The following is a 9,953-nucleotide window of genomic DNA, read 5'->3' as shown; positions in this document are numbered from 1 at the left end:
GTGGGCAGACGTGGCAGGGACCCATGCATCCAGTTCACTCAGGCTGCTGCCTCCGTGCGCACGTCTGTGCCTGAGGGATTCCACCGATAGCATTTGTCTGAAGTCTGATTTTATCCTGGCGTGCTATGAGGTAGGGAGTGCGCTTCTCTCCATTCTGCATATGAGGAAGCTTGAGGCTCAGAAATGTCGGGGAATTCACCAAAGTATTTGGCCAGCGAGTTGAAGGCGGGTTTCTGGGCGCCTGCCTTTCATTCCTATATCCCTCCAACTGCCTACTCCTCCCTAGACAGCCCTCCTTCACCAAATTCAACCCGACATGCAGCCCGTTCCTCTCCCCTCTGTGGTTCAACAGGGCATGCCATTCAGCCTGCTGAGCTCCCTTAGGTAAATCACTTCACCTCTGTGACTCTCAACTTCCCCATCAGTAAAACAAGAACGAAACTATCTGCTTAAAGAGTGGCTACTGAGCAAATGAGATGCAGAAATGATTTCAAAGTATAAAGCACTGTGCACACCTGAGGGGAATTTCAACTTTGGCCTTTTGCATACCCCTACCTCTGCATAACTCTCCAAGGCTGGGGCTCTAGCTGTCTCCTTCCCTCTCTCCTCTTCACCAGCTGGGTCAGGGTCTGTTCTCCCACTTCTGTTCACATCGGTCACCTCCTGGTCCCCCCACCCCACCCCCCACCCCCGACCACCACCATCCCTCACAGCATCTTCTGCACAGGAGACCTCAGCATTGACTTCTATCTGGTGTGCTGTAAAGAGACAGCAGATTTTGAATCCCTGGCCCCCAGGGGTAGACCCCAGAGGGACTCCTGGGAGGTGAAGGAGCAACCTGTGCTGGCTGGGGGACCAAAAGGGCTCCATGGTTCATCACCAACCATCACCAACCGGGAGCTGGCCTGGCGCTGGAGGCTGCCGACCCTGCCCCTTCCCGGGAGTTCTGGTCTCTCCCGGAAGGGCTAAATCATCCAGTCCTGCTCTCCCCCTTTCCCTCAAACTATAAAAGAAGACTGGAGGTCAAGACATTTGGTTCCACTGTCTGTCCTATCACAGTTTGGATGACATTTGGCTAGTCCCTAAGCCTCTTTGAGGCCCAGTTTACTCATCTGTTCAAAGGGACAACTGGACTGAACCAATGAGTCCCAAAGTATGGTGCCCTCTCTCCTCTGGTGAAAGCAAAAAAGATTTCAGGTGGAATCCTAACATTTAAAAGCCTTGATAGCTATATAAGTTTCAAATGCATATTGGAAAATATACACCAAACCTGTGGTCTCAGGTATATTACTACTGCGGGGGAGGCTAAAGTGGATATTTCAGTAACAAAATTAGGCAATTTAAAGAAAATAAATCCAGATGGTACATGGACTCATTCATTCAATCCATAGTTATAACGACTAAGCGCCAGGCACTGTTCACAGCCATGGAGAGAAACAGATCCCACCCCCCACAAAAAAAAAATCTGCTTGTGCCAGTAGGTACAGAAGTGGCACACACTGTAATCCCGGTGACTTGGGAGGCTGAAGCAGGAGGAGTGCAAGTTTGAGGCCAGCCAGAGCAACTTAGTGAGGTCCTAAGCCACATAGCAAGGCCCTATCTCAAAATCAAAAATGTTTAAAAAAGCGCTGGGGATGTGGCTCAGTGGCTAATCCCAGGTACAAATAAATAAATAAATGCTTGCATTCTAGTAGGGGGGTAAGATAATAAATGTATGGTTAACTCAGGCGGCAAATGCTATGGAGAAAAAGAAAACATGGATGGAATGTATGTACGGAGTGGGAAGTGGTTTGTAAAGGTAGATAGAGTAATCAGAGTTGTCCTCACTGAGATGGCACATCTGACTGAAGGACCGAGGAAGGTGAGGGAGTGAGGCATGGGCACATCTAGGGGAAGAGAGGCAGGCGGAGCAGCTAGCACAAAGGTCCTTGAGGCAGGCTACATCGGGCAGATTGGAGGATGGTATGGCGGTGGAACACAAATAAGGAAAGGGGGTTCTCTACGTGGAGCTCTACTTCTGCTCTTTGAGATCCATAGGATCCTCCTGCGTTGCATCCATTGGCTCTCTCCCTCTCACTTCCTAATGCTGGAGAGACTCCAGCCAGCAGCAGCTCAGCTCCTCTGCACATGTGCATATGCGCAGAAGGGCTGCTTGCGTCAAGCTTGCCCTACATGCATGTGTACACTACACGGCGGGAGCAAGACACACACACATACATGCACATGCTGAGCACCGGAGGACATGCACATGGAGGAACGTGGGTATAGTGCATCAGGTGCCCACCTGTGGGAGGGTGCCTTTTCCCTCCTGCCAGCCTGCCCTGTAGACAGGTGGCAAGTTCCCAGACCACACGTGCCTCGAGGGCACATGCTACTGGAGAAGGGGAAAGGGTGGTGTGGCTTCAAATTCCTGTCTCAGTATCTCTGAACCTCAGTCATAGTCTCCCTTCCCAGGGGTCCATCCAAATCTGCCACCTAATGCTCAAGGGACCCAGGGATCATGCTGCTGAGGAGAATGTCTCCTTTTTACCCCTACAGCGATGAAACAGGATAAACCATGTGAAATGCCTAGCATAGCATTGTAACGTTAGCAGCCACCTTCAAAGTCTCCCCATTCCTTTAGATGCTTGGGGACAGCTGAAGAACAAGAGGAAAGGACCAGACCAGGTGCTGGAGGCCTGGAGTTTAGCCTCAACCTGGTCTCCAACTCAGTACTTGAGGCCTCGCTGGGCATGTTCCTTCCCCTCTCCTGCTCAGACCAGAAACTCACAGGTGCATCAGAATCCCTCAGTGGATTAGTTCAACATGCAAATCCCTGGGCCCCAACCTAAGCCCATGACAACACAGGATATGCATCAGCTCTCTCTGGCCTTTATAGTCAATAATTTTATAAATAATCTATAGTAAGTGAACACATCTGTGTGGTCAGTACATAGTAAAACTCCATAATGTTAACAAAACACACATTGAATAAAATATATTGATAATTACATATAGTAAATGTATGCTGTTCTTTGAATACATGCAACGCTTTTGTAGTTTTCCTAGCACTGTTTATCTATCAGAAACAGAAGCAGAAGCTGTATGTAATGGTGCATGCCTGTAATCCCAGCTACTTGGAAGGCTGAGGCAAAAGGATCACAAGTTCGAGGCTAGACTCAGCAACTTAGTGAGACCCTGCCTCAAAATTAAAAAAAAAAAAAAAATGAACGGGTCTGTGGATATAGCTGGGTGCTAGAGCATCACTGGATTCAATGCCCAATACCACCAAAAAAAAAAAGGAAGGAAGAAAGGAATGAATGAATAGAGGCAGAGGAGGGACTGTCAGACTGTTTTACAGACTAGAAAACTGGGACAGAGAAAGGCCAAGGAACCTCCCCAGAATCTCAGCACCCAGGGACACAGGTCTTTGACTCCCAGCCTCATGAGATGTGCCACCTTGGGTCTCATACACTCGCCCCCTATGATTTTGACCTCCAGCCCACAGCACAGCTGACCCTCCATCCAGGCTCGTGAAAACTAGACACCCACAACTTCCTCAGCAACTCAGGATCCATTAAGAACAGGACAATCTCAACCAGCTGACTTCCCTTCAGCAGAAAGGTCCCTCTCATGGGGCAGAACAGGGGTTCCCAAAGCCTTCCCTTCACACCACCATTTGATCTAAGATACTTGTTTTGTCCTAGCCAATCTGAGTCCCATCTGATCATGAGCGGTGGTGACTGTGAGCAAGTCTTGTGTATGCTGAGCCTCAGTTTCCTCCTCTGTAAAAGGGTCTCCTAATTCCTGCCCTCCTAAGTGGTTGCACAGACCAGCTGTGCCAAGTGCCCAGCACCAAGCCTGTGCACACGCAGTGGTGATGACGGAGCACGCTGACTCGCTGGCTAACGTGTGAGCTTCTGGAAGGCAAGAACTTTGTTTCATTCATCAGGGCGCCCACGCCTGCTGCATGTAACCCCTGCTCCATAAACATGTGCTGAGTGAATGAAAAATGAAATCATGTCACCAAGCAACTTTCTCCCAGTCCTAGATAACCATTCTATTTCATTTCCCTGCTTAAGGGCCAAGGAGGGAGGGATGGGCTGTGAGTCCTGGGAAGTTGCCCTTCCCTCCGCACAGACGCACTGATGAAGGCCATTCTGTGAGGGCCGTGTCCCAGGAGCCCTGAAGGTAATCCTGTTGACTCAGAGGCATAAATAATGCACTAGTATGTTCTCTGCTCACCACCCTGACACTCTAAGAATAGCACCGGCTACCCTTTCACGGATTCCAAAGGGAAGAGGGCAGGACACCAAGATGGGGACAAGCAGGAAAGCTGTCACTGGGCTGTAGACTCTCAAGCAGCCCTGCTGCAAGTGCACCTTTACAAACTCCTAAGACAGAGAGCCCTGGAGGTCAGAGCCAAGAGGGCTCTCAAAGGCCACCTGGGCAGGAGTTCTCCCAGGGGTCAAGAGAGGCCCCAAAAGATGCCCCCCGCCCCCATTGTGTTTATCTTTTCCTCCTCCCCCTGATGTTCTTCCTAGTAATGTCTATGCTTCTAATTTACCCCTCCTCAATCCTGGGATGAATATAGAGTGGCTAGGTCTCCTCTTATGTGTTTCATATTAAACACTTTGGAGAAGGAAGATTGTATGGATTTTAGTCTTTTTTTTTTTTTTTAAGTTTAAAAATGACTGGCCCAGGGGCTGGGGTGGTGGTTTAGTGGTAGAGAGCTTGCCTCTCATGTGTGTGGCACCAGGTTCAATCTTCAGCACCACATAAGATAAATAAATAAAAGAAAAGAATGACTGGCCTAGAATAGTGCTCCTCATAATTTAAGTACCTAGGAATTGCCCACGGGTATTGTTGAATTGCACATCCTGATTCAGGACGTCTGCGGTGGGGCCTGATTCTTCATTTCCAACAACAAATTGTCAGTGATGCGGACACTACATCCATGGACCACATTTGAGTACAGAAAAACCAAGGTACTTCCTGTTACAGATGGGGAGACCAAGGCCCCTAGAGAAAGGGATGTGGCCAAGAGCACACGGAAGAGCTGGGCTCAGTACACAAGCATCTGGACCACCTTCCCAGGGCTTTGGCTTCAGGGGCCCTCAGCTACCAGATGTCATTATTCTGCCAATTCTTGAGGCCCAGAGAGGGACAGGGCTTCATTCAAAGCCACACAGCCAGTATGTGGTGACACCAGACCTCCCTGGCACAGCTTAGAGCCAAGAGCTTCGCTTCAGGCCCACCCAAGCTCAATGGGAGCACCGTCTGCCTGGAGTCTGGGCAGGGGTGGAGGAGAGGAGAGGGTGCCTGGAGAGTGATGAGCCTCAGGCCCAGAGCCAGTGGGAGGTGGGTGGGGCCTCCAGTAGGAGATCTGAGTGGGGCCCGGCAGCTGGGCATGGGGGAGCCAGCTGGCTCAGGCGGGCTAGTGGCATGCTTGCTCCCCGTGCGCGTGACAGTCTATTTTGTTAATCGGTAGCCTCCCCATCCCCCAACTCCCAAAGAGCCCTGTATCAGGAGTCATGCTCTGGCTGAGATCAGGACCACCCTGGGGATCACTGGAAAGGCACCCCAAGTCCCATCTCTTCATGCTTAGCACTAAGCAGCCCGGAATGCAGAGCAGGTGGAGCAGGGATGAAGAGCTCCCTCCTCTGTGTGGCCTTGACTGGTCCCTGGACTCTTCAGCCTCAGTTTCCCCTGTCTATACCATGATGGGGCTATGCCAACCCCCAGGGGAGCACTATACCTCGAGCGTTCAAATCTACTCCAGCCCTACAACATTAACAATGCTCACTCATCAGGCCCTGGCAGGGCCTCCCATGCTCACGGTGCCCACAGGGCACACTTAATCCTCACTGACCTAATCCTAGGAGAAGAGGGGAAGGGAAAAAAAGATGCTGAGCTGGTTCAAATGCCAACCTCAGAGCCCTCTGCCTCAGACCTAATGAGTTTCCTCCTTCCAGGACCTGCGGAACAGAAATGATGCAGCTCAAGAACGCTGTGTGTTCTCAAGCAAGTGACTTGGTCTCTCTGTCTTTGGCACTCCATCTAAAACAAAAGAGATTGTGTTGTATACTAGTGGAGATCATAGCCTTTGGTGTCAGACAGCCTGGATTGGCATCTAGCCACTTACTAGCTGTGTGAGCCTGGGAGCTCACTTATCCAACCTTTGTGCCTCAGCTTCCCATATATAAAATGATGATAATGCAGTACTCACCTCATAGAGTGTTTGATGTGTAAAGATCTTGGAATCGAGCTGGGGATATAGCTCAGTTGGTAGAGTGCTTGCCTTGTATGCACAAGGCCCTGGGTTCAATTCCCAGAACCATAAAAAAAAAAAAAAAAAAGATCTTGGAATATTCATGGCACATAGTAAATAACAATAACTACAGAAACTGTGACTTTTATCTATGAATAAAAGTAAAGCCCTCCTTGGAGATCCTTAGTCTGTTAGACATTTTATTCTAGAGGATTAGGTACAAGGGTCTCAGGGAGCCCACTGTCTTGTATTGCTCATCCAATTGTCCCTTCCTTGACCCCATGTTTTCGGTGCCTTTCACACCTGTGATCGTAAATCCTTACTGCCCATTTCACAGCAGCTCAGAACTGAAGCCTGAGACCTAAAGGTTTGCCCAAGACCACCAGCCTGTTAGCCATTCCTGAGGCTCCATCCAGACCCCTTCCCGTTGGGCTCGTGTCCATCCTCCCACCATCAAAACCTGTTCCTGGAAAAACATCAAAAAGTAATTTACACTGAGATAGGATGAGTCTTGAGCCCCCGTCCATCTCCTCAAAGGATTGCTATTTTCACAGAGATCAAAATATGATAATACTATTAATAAGGAGTAGCTCATTTTTAAAGCATTTTATCACTCATTTCACTTTTATAACAACAGTATAAGGGTCTATTATTGTCTCTGTTTTATAGATGAGGAAATAAAAGTCCAGAGAGCTTACATAATGTGTTCCAGATCTCTATCTGACCAGGACTGGAAGCCAGGGGTCCTCCACAGCCCTTGTGCATTAACCTCAGGGAAGTGGGTAACACAGGAGTGGATGGACTCTTGCTCCACCTGCAGCACCCTGGGAGGCTGGGCAGGCAGGGCAGGACAGGGTCAGCCCAGTACCACACCAGCCTGCCTCACCAAGTGGAAAAGATGAAGCCAGGACAGAGGAATTCCAGGCAGCAGCCAGTGGTAACGGTTTCATTCCAGAGAGAGGGCTTTTTGTAAGCCTCTGGAATTGCGGGGCTTGGGGGCCGTTCCCAGATTGACTCCCCCTCTGGCCACACTGAGCAGCAATTGAACCCCAGTGCCCTAGGACAGGGCATCGTCACAAAGGACTCTGTACACACATACTGGCCTAACTTGCAGAGACTTCCCCTAGGCCCTGGGTTGAATCCCCAGCACCACAAAAAAGATCTCAGGCCCAACTCCTTGGGGTCTGCAGTTGACAGCCTGGGGAGTTGAGGGATATAACCAACACCCACCCACTCCCATTAGGCCATTTACCACCCTCTGCCACACACTTCCTCCCAACCACACTCCCTCCCATTCTTCTGGACCCCAGGAAGCCTTGATCAGCCTCAAATACCATTTAGACTTCTGTCCCCCCACTTCTGCTCCCCGCCCAGAAAGACCTTCTCTAACCACTGACCCAAAGTAGCTCTTCTTGCTGTTCTTCTTAAGAGCACAACTTTTTTCCATGCTAGTTTACCTATCTGGAATCACCTCGACATGTACTTGCTTCCTTGGTTTTTCTTTTCTTTCTTTTTTTTTTTTTTGTCTTATCCCCTCAATTAAAATGCAAGCTCCTTGGGGGCAGGAACCTGCCTGTCCTATTTACTACTACCCCAGTTCCAAGCACCCACCCACCCGTGGCTAGCCAGAGACACCGAGGTCCCTAGAGGGCAAGCAATTTGCCCAAGGTCACATAACCAATAAGCAGGTGGCAGAGGTCAGCCTGGCACTGCAGCCTGAGCACTTGACCTTTCCTCACTCTCTCCCCGCTGACCCTCAGCCAGCCTGTCTTGCCCCTGCCTCCTCATCACAGCAGGGTCAGAGCCTGCAGGTCCTTGCCAACAGTGTCCCCTTTATTTGCCCGGAGACCCATAATGCCCCTATCTAGGCAGCCCTGCCTGCTTCCCCTCTGTCCCTCGTCCCTCCCTTCCTGGCATCAGCGGCTCCGGCTCCGATGAGCTCATGTCTGGAAGGTTGGGAGCTGCCCTGAAGGAAAAGGTGCCTTCCGGGCCAGGACTCTGGGGCTGGAGGTGTGCTGAGACTGTGGGAAGTTAGCCCTGGCAGGGGGATAGAGCCTGCTGACCCCCACCTAGTTTGCCTCCTGGAGCTCTGGAGAACTCAGGGAGACATCCATCCACACCAGATCACCATGACAAGGTGTGGAGGGGAGATGGAGTAGGCTCCTCCTGTGTTTCTCCCCTCCCTCCAGATGCTCCACTGTCACTTTGTACCCTCCCACCTATCAAGGATTTGCTCTTTCCCAAGGAGAAAGTGTTCTACCTACAGAATTGCCCTGGGCAAATTGCTTCCCTTCCTTGGTCTCCGTCTCCCCAACTCAAAAGTGGAGACTAGGTAAAATGACTCAAGAGGCTAGCCAGGAACCAAGCACCAGAATGCCACAGGTTTGTGCTCCCCACCCCCACCCCACCCCCCAGCTTAGGGAAAGAATAGAGAAGGGAAATAGCTGACCAGGGAGAGAAAGAGTTCAAAACCTTATTTTAACTACGTAAATGCTGTGACTGGAAAAATCACAACTTAGTTCAAATGCTAATTGGCGATGGGGGCCCTGGAGTTGGCTGGTGGCTTGCAAAATGGGAGCAGACCTGAAAGGTCTCGGCCACAAGCCAGGGTGACATAGCAGCAATGATTTATGTAGGAGAAGTTCTTCAAATATCAAACTTGACTGATCCTATTTCATCCTCGTACACAGATGAGAAACTGAGGATCAGAGAGAAGGAATCATCCCAAGATCTCATTGGGAGAATAAGGCAGCAGATGCTCCTACCACGCAAACAGGGCATTTCCAACTCTCCTGAGGGGGGTCTCAGCCTCTTTCTGAAGCAATACCGTAAGTAGTTGGGGGAGTGAACCATCAAATTCAGTTTGTGCCTTCACCCCTCAAGATGTAATGGGGGTCAGCCCTGGGGTTGGTGAGCAGGCAGGCTGGGGCCAGCAAGGCTTCCACTCCCTTGCCCCAGTGTACCCTCCTTCCCCTAATTAGCATCCCATCTCACCCTCCACTTTCCAACAGGACAGGATTGGAGCACTGACTATTCCTACAACCACCAGCACTGTCCCAGTGCAGCTCCCCACTCAGTGACCATCCTGCCAACCTTCCCACTGGGAGCCCCAGAGAGCAAGGGGCTTACTCCAAGATCATGCAGCAAGCTGGTGTGTTCCAGTGTCACCTGCCAATGAGGGTAGGGTGGAAGGGGGAATGGGACACATGCTGCTTTCCACTCAGTTCTTATCCCTTCTTTGAAAATTCAGACATGGAACACAGAGGGTCCCTGTCCCCATCCCAAATAAGCATATAACTTGGGGGTAGTGTGGGGAAATGAAAGGAGACCTTTTCCCCAAATTCCTCAAAGGTCTTGCCAGGACCATGAATGATGCTTTCCCACCGCCTATTCCACAGCACGGAGGTTAGAAAGGAGCCCCACCCTCCACTCATTTCACCTTTGAGGCCCCCCATTCTCAGCAAATAGGGGCAATCGTAAGGGTGTTGTAAAAATTTGATGTGAAAAGCCCAGGGGTTTCCCTCAGCCGGAGGGCACTCTGGAAAGCCCGTGATTTCCCCAGGTGGGGTTGGGCCCGGTGGTCCACAGCGTAGCCCGGTTTCGCGTTTGGCGTCCCCGAGCTCCAGCCAGACCCCGGTGCCCGGCTGCCCCGCCCGCGGGAGGTGGGGGTGCAGGCCCAGCGCAGGCCGTTCTGCTGCCCCAC

At 50.8% G+C, this 9,953-nt stretch overlaps 1 protein-coding gene and 1 long non-coding RNA gene across 2 annotated transcripts in view; one reads left to right on the top strand and one right to left on the bottom strand.

Annotated features, from left to right (window-relative positions):
• Synpo (synaptopodin) overlaps positions 1-9,953 on the bottom strand; it is a 54,216-nt gene that overhangs the window by 19,691 nt on the left and 24,572 nt on the right.
• Positions 8,154-9,953, top strand: part of LOC125619126 — a 7,806-nt gene continuing 6,006 nt past the window's right edge. The window contains exons 1-2 of the long non-coding RNA XR_007350645.1: positions 8,154-8,632; positions 8,941-9,078. This is a non-coding gene — a long non-coding RNA (uncharacterized LOC125619126). The remainder of the gene's footprint in view (positions 8,633-8,940; positions 9,079-9,953) is intronic.

The sequence above is a fragment of the Marmota marmota genome, unplaced genomic scaffold (assembly GCF_001458135.2).
Source record: "Marmota marmota marmota unplaced genomic scaffold, marMar, whole genome shotgun sequence".
Classification (NCBI taxonomy): Eukaryota; Metazoa; Chordata; class Mammalia; order Rodentia; family Sciuridae; genus Marmota; species Marmota marmota.
Note: the sequence above shows the minus strand (reverse complement) of the source record. Positions and strands in the feature narration are given on the sequence as shown.